The 6,576-nt window shown below is 45.8% G+C and overlaps 1 non-coding gene across 1 annotated transcript; it reads left to right on the plus strand.

The window, feature by feature from the left end:
* Nucleotides 1-460: 460 nt before the first annotated feature.
* On the plus strand, nt 461-535 carry Trnat-ugu (transfer RNA threonine (anticodon UGU)). The gene has a single exon. It is a non-coding gene; the product is annotated as a tRNA-Thr (tRNA).
* Nucleotides 536-6,576: the final 6,041 nt, after the last annotated feature.

Genomic DNA, 6,576 nt, shown 5'->3' on the forward strand with positions numbered 1-6,576 from the left:
GAGGGCACAGAGGATAGTGTGACTGCAGGGCCTTATCCCTTGCACGCTTCCCGTGAGACCTACATTCCCAACTGTCCACAACCTACATTCGTAGTGTTCCTAATAGATATTTGCCCATTCATTGATGTATAACGACACCACCCGTCGGCAGCTACGGTTTTAGATTTAATTATCATTTAATTATAGAGAAGCTGCACGGTCATCAATGGTATCTGTTCTTTCGGGAACAGATACCATCTTCTTATAGCTAAAGGCTACTCGGCCATTGGCCTTCTTCTGTGCGAATGCGCACGCTTTGCCCGAACTCTTACGGGACTCGTCAGCTGAGTCTGCCGCAAGTAATGAGTGAATGGGGAAATATCTATTACGAACACTACGAATGTAGGCTATGGACAGTTGGGAATGTGGGTCTCACGGGAAGTGTGCAAGGGATAAGTCCCTGCAGTTGCACTGTTTTTGTGTCGTCGGTGGCTCAGATGGATAGAGCGTCTGCCATGTAAGCAGGAGATCCCGGGTTCGAGTCCCGGTCGGGGCACACATTTTCAGCTGTCCCCATTGATGTACACCGACAACACCTGTCGGCAGCTAAGGGTTTCGATTGAATTATTATTTAATTCTACAGAACCTGCACGGTCATCAATGGTATCTATTCTTTCGGGAACAGATACCATCTTCATACTTGGGAAATAGTTGAAAGAATGAAGGGGAGCTTATTGTCAATGACGATGGGATTTTGGAGGTGTTGCTGTAGACTGACAGTACAGAATAACATTATCATGCTTGTAACTCGGTGTAAGAAGCCCAATGGCATTTAAAAGAAGTTCCAGTCGTCTCGAAATGGATAAATACCCGTCCTGTATGGTTTTCAGGGGAATCTTATACCATTCTTCCTGCAAAACCGTGGCAAGTTCTAGAAAAAGATGATGCAGGTGGATGACTATCACGCGTGCCTCATTCCAAAGCAGACCACAAAGGCTCAATAATATTGGGACCTGGTGTCTGTAGTGACCAGAGGATATGCGACAATTAATCCTGGTTCTCAAAAAACCAGTTCTGGACGATGAGAGCTGTGTGGACAAGTGCGCTGTCACCTTGGAACCCTGCATCACCATTTGGGAACAAACACTGTACCGTGGGATGGACGTGATCAGACAAAATAGTCACATAATTCTTAGCAGTAATGCGACCCTGCAGACGAGCAAGGGGACTCACAGAATACCACAGTATGGCTGCCCAAATCATTACCGAATCCCCGCCAAGTTCCACTCTTGGGATGTAGACTAGTCCAGACATTGAAAACCATGTGAAACAATACTCATCCAACCAAATGACATTGCTCTGTTGCTCTATAGTCCAGGCTTTTTGATTTCGGCACCACGTTTACCTGTGGTGTGCATTTGCATTCTGTAACTCATAACTGCGTACTATCAGAATTACGGCCGAGATTTTCAAGGGGGATCGATTGCTAGCGCTTGATACCTTGCGAGGGGGTTTGGAATTCCGTTTTACAATTGCCAGCTCCCTTAGTAAATTTCTGGCGCTGACAGGGTTCATGAATGCGATATTCAGTTCTGCAGAGACTTTTTCGGCTACTGTTCTCTTATTTTGCGCCACACTCTTCTTCAGTGACCGTTCAACACGATCACTCAATGCACACTTTCGTCCGTGTTGTAACTTAGCGAATGATCTTTTTCCTCTTTCCCGTAAGTGGTATAAGTCTTAGATAAGGCGCCTCTTGAAACTGCAAACGCCGGCCGGTGTGGCCAAGCGGTTCTAGGTGCTTCAGTTTGGAACCGCGCGACCGCTACGGTCGCAGGTTCGAATCCTGCCTCGGGCATGGATGTGTGTGATGTCCTTAGGTTAGTTAGGTTTAAGTAGTTCTAAGTTCTAGGGGACTGATGACCTTAGATGTTAAATCCCATAGTGCTCAGAGCCATTTGAACCATTTTGAAACAGCAAACTCTTCCTCTACCACGGTTACGGAAACATCCACCAGCAACTTGCCCACATTCGAATACAATCAGCCGCGACATAATGCACTCAGAACTACACCGAACACTGCTTTGACCACGACTGACGCTTGCAACGTATTGAGGACATTGTACAGGTGCCTCTCGAGGTCAAATACATCAGCGCAACCTACTGGCTTGGCTAGCATCTGCATTTATGTAGAAATATGCATTTCTTGTGATATTTCCTTGTTTGCGCCGAACTCCTGTAAGTGTACAAAACTGCTACATAATAGCAGTACGAGAATGTAGTTAAAGTAAAAGGTGAGGCTGACATATTAGTACTCATTTTACCTCTTTTTCGCGTAAAATGACATGTGTTGTCGGACAAGATTCCAAAACACGTTAGACAGATGTGAATCGCCCACCCCTCGTCCCTCACCTTTAACATCCTGCCAATAGCAGAGCTGTGGTTGTCAGTCAGCTGTACAGTACTTCGCTCTTTGGCATTAGGCGGCTGCAATGGAGTGAAGCGAGTGACAAACTAACCTAACTCGCTAATGTTAAGAGCCGGACATTCTGAAGTTTACGACTGTGTACTATCAGAATTAAGGCCAAGATTTCCGGCGGGATCGATTGCTGACGCTGATACCTTGCAAGTGCTCTTTTTTTCCTGCTTAAAATGTGAGATCAAGATGATCGTGTTCGCTTGTGAGGCGTGGCGGTAACCGGTTCATGCCGGATTTGTGATGGAGGAATTAATACGGGATAACATGAAGTTTTCATTTTTTCCCGCTGGTGGACAACCCTGTATAATCGTTTTCTTACCTACAGCATCTCGCAAGCAATCTGTACCTCGTAATACCTTTCAACCTCTCTCCATATAAAATGTTAACTTAGATGTTACAGATTTAATAAGACCAAAGGAAATTATTTAGCTGCGGGTGAAGAACTTACGGACGGGTGAACAAGGGAAGGTTAAGCGCCGTGTTCGTGTGTCCTTTTCCAATCCCATGTACCCGCATGATTATTTTCTAGAGTTTTCAGCGTTTTGACCTGAAATATAATAGATAATACAATTTTCTGAGTTACGAAATGAATTTTTTACTCCGCAGCAGAGTATGCACTGATATGAAACTCGCTGCCGGATTAAAATTGTATGCTGGACTGAGACTTAATATCGGGAGCTTTGCCTTTTGCGGGCAATTGCTCTACCAACTGAGCTACCCAAGCACGACTCACCAACCTTACTCACAGCTTTACTTCAGCCAGTACCTGATCTCCTATCTTCGAAACTTCACTGAAGTTCTCCTCGAAACATTCGGTGCTAGCACTCCTGGAAGAAGGATATGACGGAGACATGGTTTAACCACAGGCTGGTGGATGTTTCCAGACTGTATTTCTCACTATACAGTGGAGTGTGCGCTGATATGAAATCTTTCTGGCAGGTTAAAAGCGTGTGCCGGACAGAGACTCGAATTCGGGACTTTTGCCTTCCACTGGCAGGTGCTGTTTCGGTAGAGCACGTGTCTGCGATATGCGAATGTCTAGAGTTTGAGCCTTGGTCCGGTACACAGTTTTACTTCTGAATTACAGTTAATGATTAACCAAAATTACTTGTAATTAAGGTCTCTTTATTAGATGACGATTGCAATCTGACAATAATTTGGACCATATTCACAATTGTCATTATCTCAACAAAGCTACTTTTACTCTGGTTACTTTGGGACTGGAATGTTCCCCATGAAAATTACTGAATCTTGAAGGGAGCACCTTTTAGGACCATTACCGTTCCTTTTCATGCGCGCGCGATTGTTAATGTTCAACACTTGACCTACAAGAGTCCCGCAACTTCGTTCCCAGTTTCATATTACGTTACTGTAACTCGCATTCTCTAGTGTATTTCTTTTATCGCACTACCACTGCTTACCACTTGTCAACATTTACCTCACTCTTGATAGTGACAATATTCAATACGACTGCTTCAGTCAAGATTCTCTTTACTTCCTCTCTCGCCACAGTTCTGGATTTAACCGTCTGCTCCTACTCTGTGACTGCTTCAAAAACCCACGGTCGAAAAACTCGCGTTGTCGGCGCGACAGTGTCCGCCGAATATGTCTCCCAAAGAACTTGGTACCCCTATCGTTATGGTACCTTTACAGTCCGCAGGTAAACACGTGCTCCCGATTGCTGTTCGAATAGTTAGAGGAACACTCCATAGATGTACTGAGCGAGATGGCGGAGTGCTAAGACAGTAGACGTGTATTCAGGAAGGCAGCGGTTCAAATCCCCGTCCAGTCATCAAGGACTTCTGTTATTTCCCTAATCACTTAAGCCGAATGGCAGAACGGTGTCTTTGCAAAGAGCACGGTCAGTTTCCTTCCACAAATAACGCTTATGCTCTGTCTCTAACGACTTCGTAGTCGACGACACATTAATCTTGGTACCTCACTTGCTTCTTTGGACATAGCTCCCACCCATCTCCGTGAGTTGTGCTTTGCGTTTGAGCGTTCGTGACTCTAAAAGGGATCCCAACGGTCTCGTTGTCACGGTGTCACTGCTGTCGCGAGAGCGAAAACAGTAGGTGCCTGTAATTCAGTTGCTCATAAATACAGGAATTACGGGGTTTGCACAGGTTCGATAACATTCCTACCAATAAGATCTGTAGCCAGCTACAGATTGTACCGTATCGTGATCTTAGAAATGTCCGTGCTGTCCTCATCGAGCTCTGTACCTACCCAGATGACAGTGCGAAGAATTTGGGAGAGTGTCGCTCTCGAACTTAAAGAAGCCGAACTCGCAAATCCTTGGGAAACAGAAGCAATTGACACATGATTCATCGGGAAACCGAAGCTATTGATATGAACTACTGCCAATAGTGCACTGACTTTTCTCTATCCTTTGAAAAGTGCCCACAGTTTTTGTACAGCTACTAAACCGAGTGAAGATATGCCAGGTGATGTTTGCTATGTGGAAAATGTTAATACCATCCCTCTTTCCTATCATCGCACGAAAGGCGTAACAACAGATATCGGCATAAGTAATAGTGAAGTAGAAAACCAACTGCAACCGTTTAACAGAGGAAAGTGATGTGAGCAAGATAAGACACATGTGAAACTTTCTGCCAGATTAAAACTATGTACCGGACCGAGACGGGTACTTTGCCTTCCACGGGCAAGTGCTCTAACATGTGAGCTACCAAAGCATGACTCAGGACCCATCTTCACTGCCTCAATTCTGCCAGTACCTCGTCTCCTACTTTCAAAATTTCACAGAAGCTCTCGACTGCAGAGTGAAAATCTCCTTCTGGAAACATACCCCAGGTTGTGGCTAAGCCATGTCTCCGCAATATCCTTTCTTCCAGGAGTGCTAGTTCTGCAAGGTCCGCAGGAGAGCTTCTGTGAAGTTTGGAAAGTAGGAGACGAGGTACTGGCCCATTGAGCCTGTGAAGACGGGTCGTGAGTCATGCTTGGGTAGCTCAGATGGTAGAGCACTTTCCCGCCAAAGGCAAAGGTCTCGATTTCGAGTCGCCGTCCGGCAAACACTTTTAATCTGCCAGAAAGTTTCATATCATCGCACACTCCGCTGCAGAGTGAAAATCTCATTCTTCAGACACAAGTAATTCAATACTGATTATGCGAAGTAACTTGCTCCCCATTTGCCAGTAGCTGATCGCAGAACGCTGGAGAAATGTAAGTTCCCAAGCGACTGGAAAAATACGGTAAACGTATATTTTACTGGAAAAATACAGCAACCAAGTGGCTGGTTGCTGTATTTTTACAGTGAAATATCATTATCCGCGGCCACGGAGCTCAACAGTCCAAATAAAATGGACAAATTGTTACCGGAAACGTAAGCTGCGTGCACAGGTGCTGTGTGGCCCATTGGTACCGTTCGACAGCCGTATCCTCCTCTGCTGATGGCGTCACTGGATGCGATATGGAGTGGTGTGGGGCCAGCGCCCCCGTCTCCGGGCTGTTGCCAGTTTTCGTGATCTGGAGCCGCTACTACTCGCTCAACGAGCTCCTCAATTGGCATCATCAATCGGGGTGCACCTCGTTCCAGTCCTTCTACCCAGGAAAAAAAATCTCTGGCAGTACAGGGAATCTAACCCGGGTCCTCCGTATGGCAGTCAGCCGTGCTGACCACTCAGGGAAGGAGACTGATGGAAAATACGTTGATCGTTCCCGTTTCCGGGCAGATAAACATAATTATACGGACCTGTATCGTGGACGTTAATCTGTTGTAGGACTGCGGAACGTATGTTTTGCTCGCATAGCAGCATTTTCAAGAACGAAAATCCCCTGTGTAGATGAAGTCAACACAGATTCCCCAAATAAAGATCTTGTGAAATTAGCGTGGCTGTTCGTCCACGGGATCCAGAGAACTACAGAACATGAAGACAGAGTCGAGCCGCGCGGGGTTAGCCGATCGGTCTAGGGCGCTGCAGTCATGGACTGTGCGGCTGTTCCCGGCGGAGGTTCGAGTCCTCCCTCGGGCATGGGTGTGTGTGTTTGTCCTTAGGATAATTTAGGTTAAGTAGTGTGTAAGCTTAGGGACTGATGACCTTAGCAGTTAAGTCCCATAAGATTTCACACATATTTGAACTTTTTTTTTTTTTTTTTTT

Source organism: Schistocerca serialis, chromosome 5, assembly GCF_023864345.2.
Source record: "Schistocerca serialis cubense isolate TAMUIC-IGC-003099 chromosome 5, iqSchSeri2.2, whole genome shotgun sequence".
NCBI lineage: Eukaryota > Metazoa > Arthropoda > Insecta > Orthoptera > Acrididae > Schistocerca > Schistocerca serialis.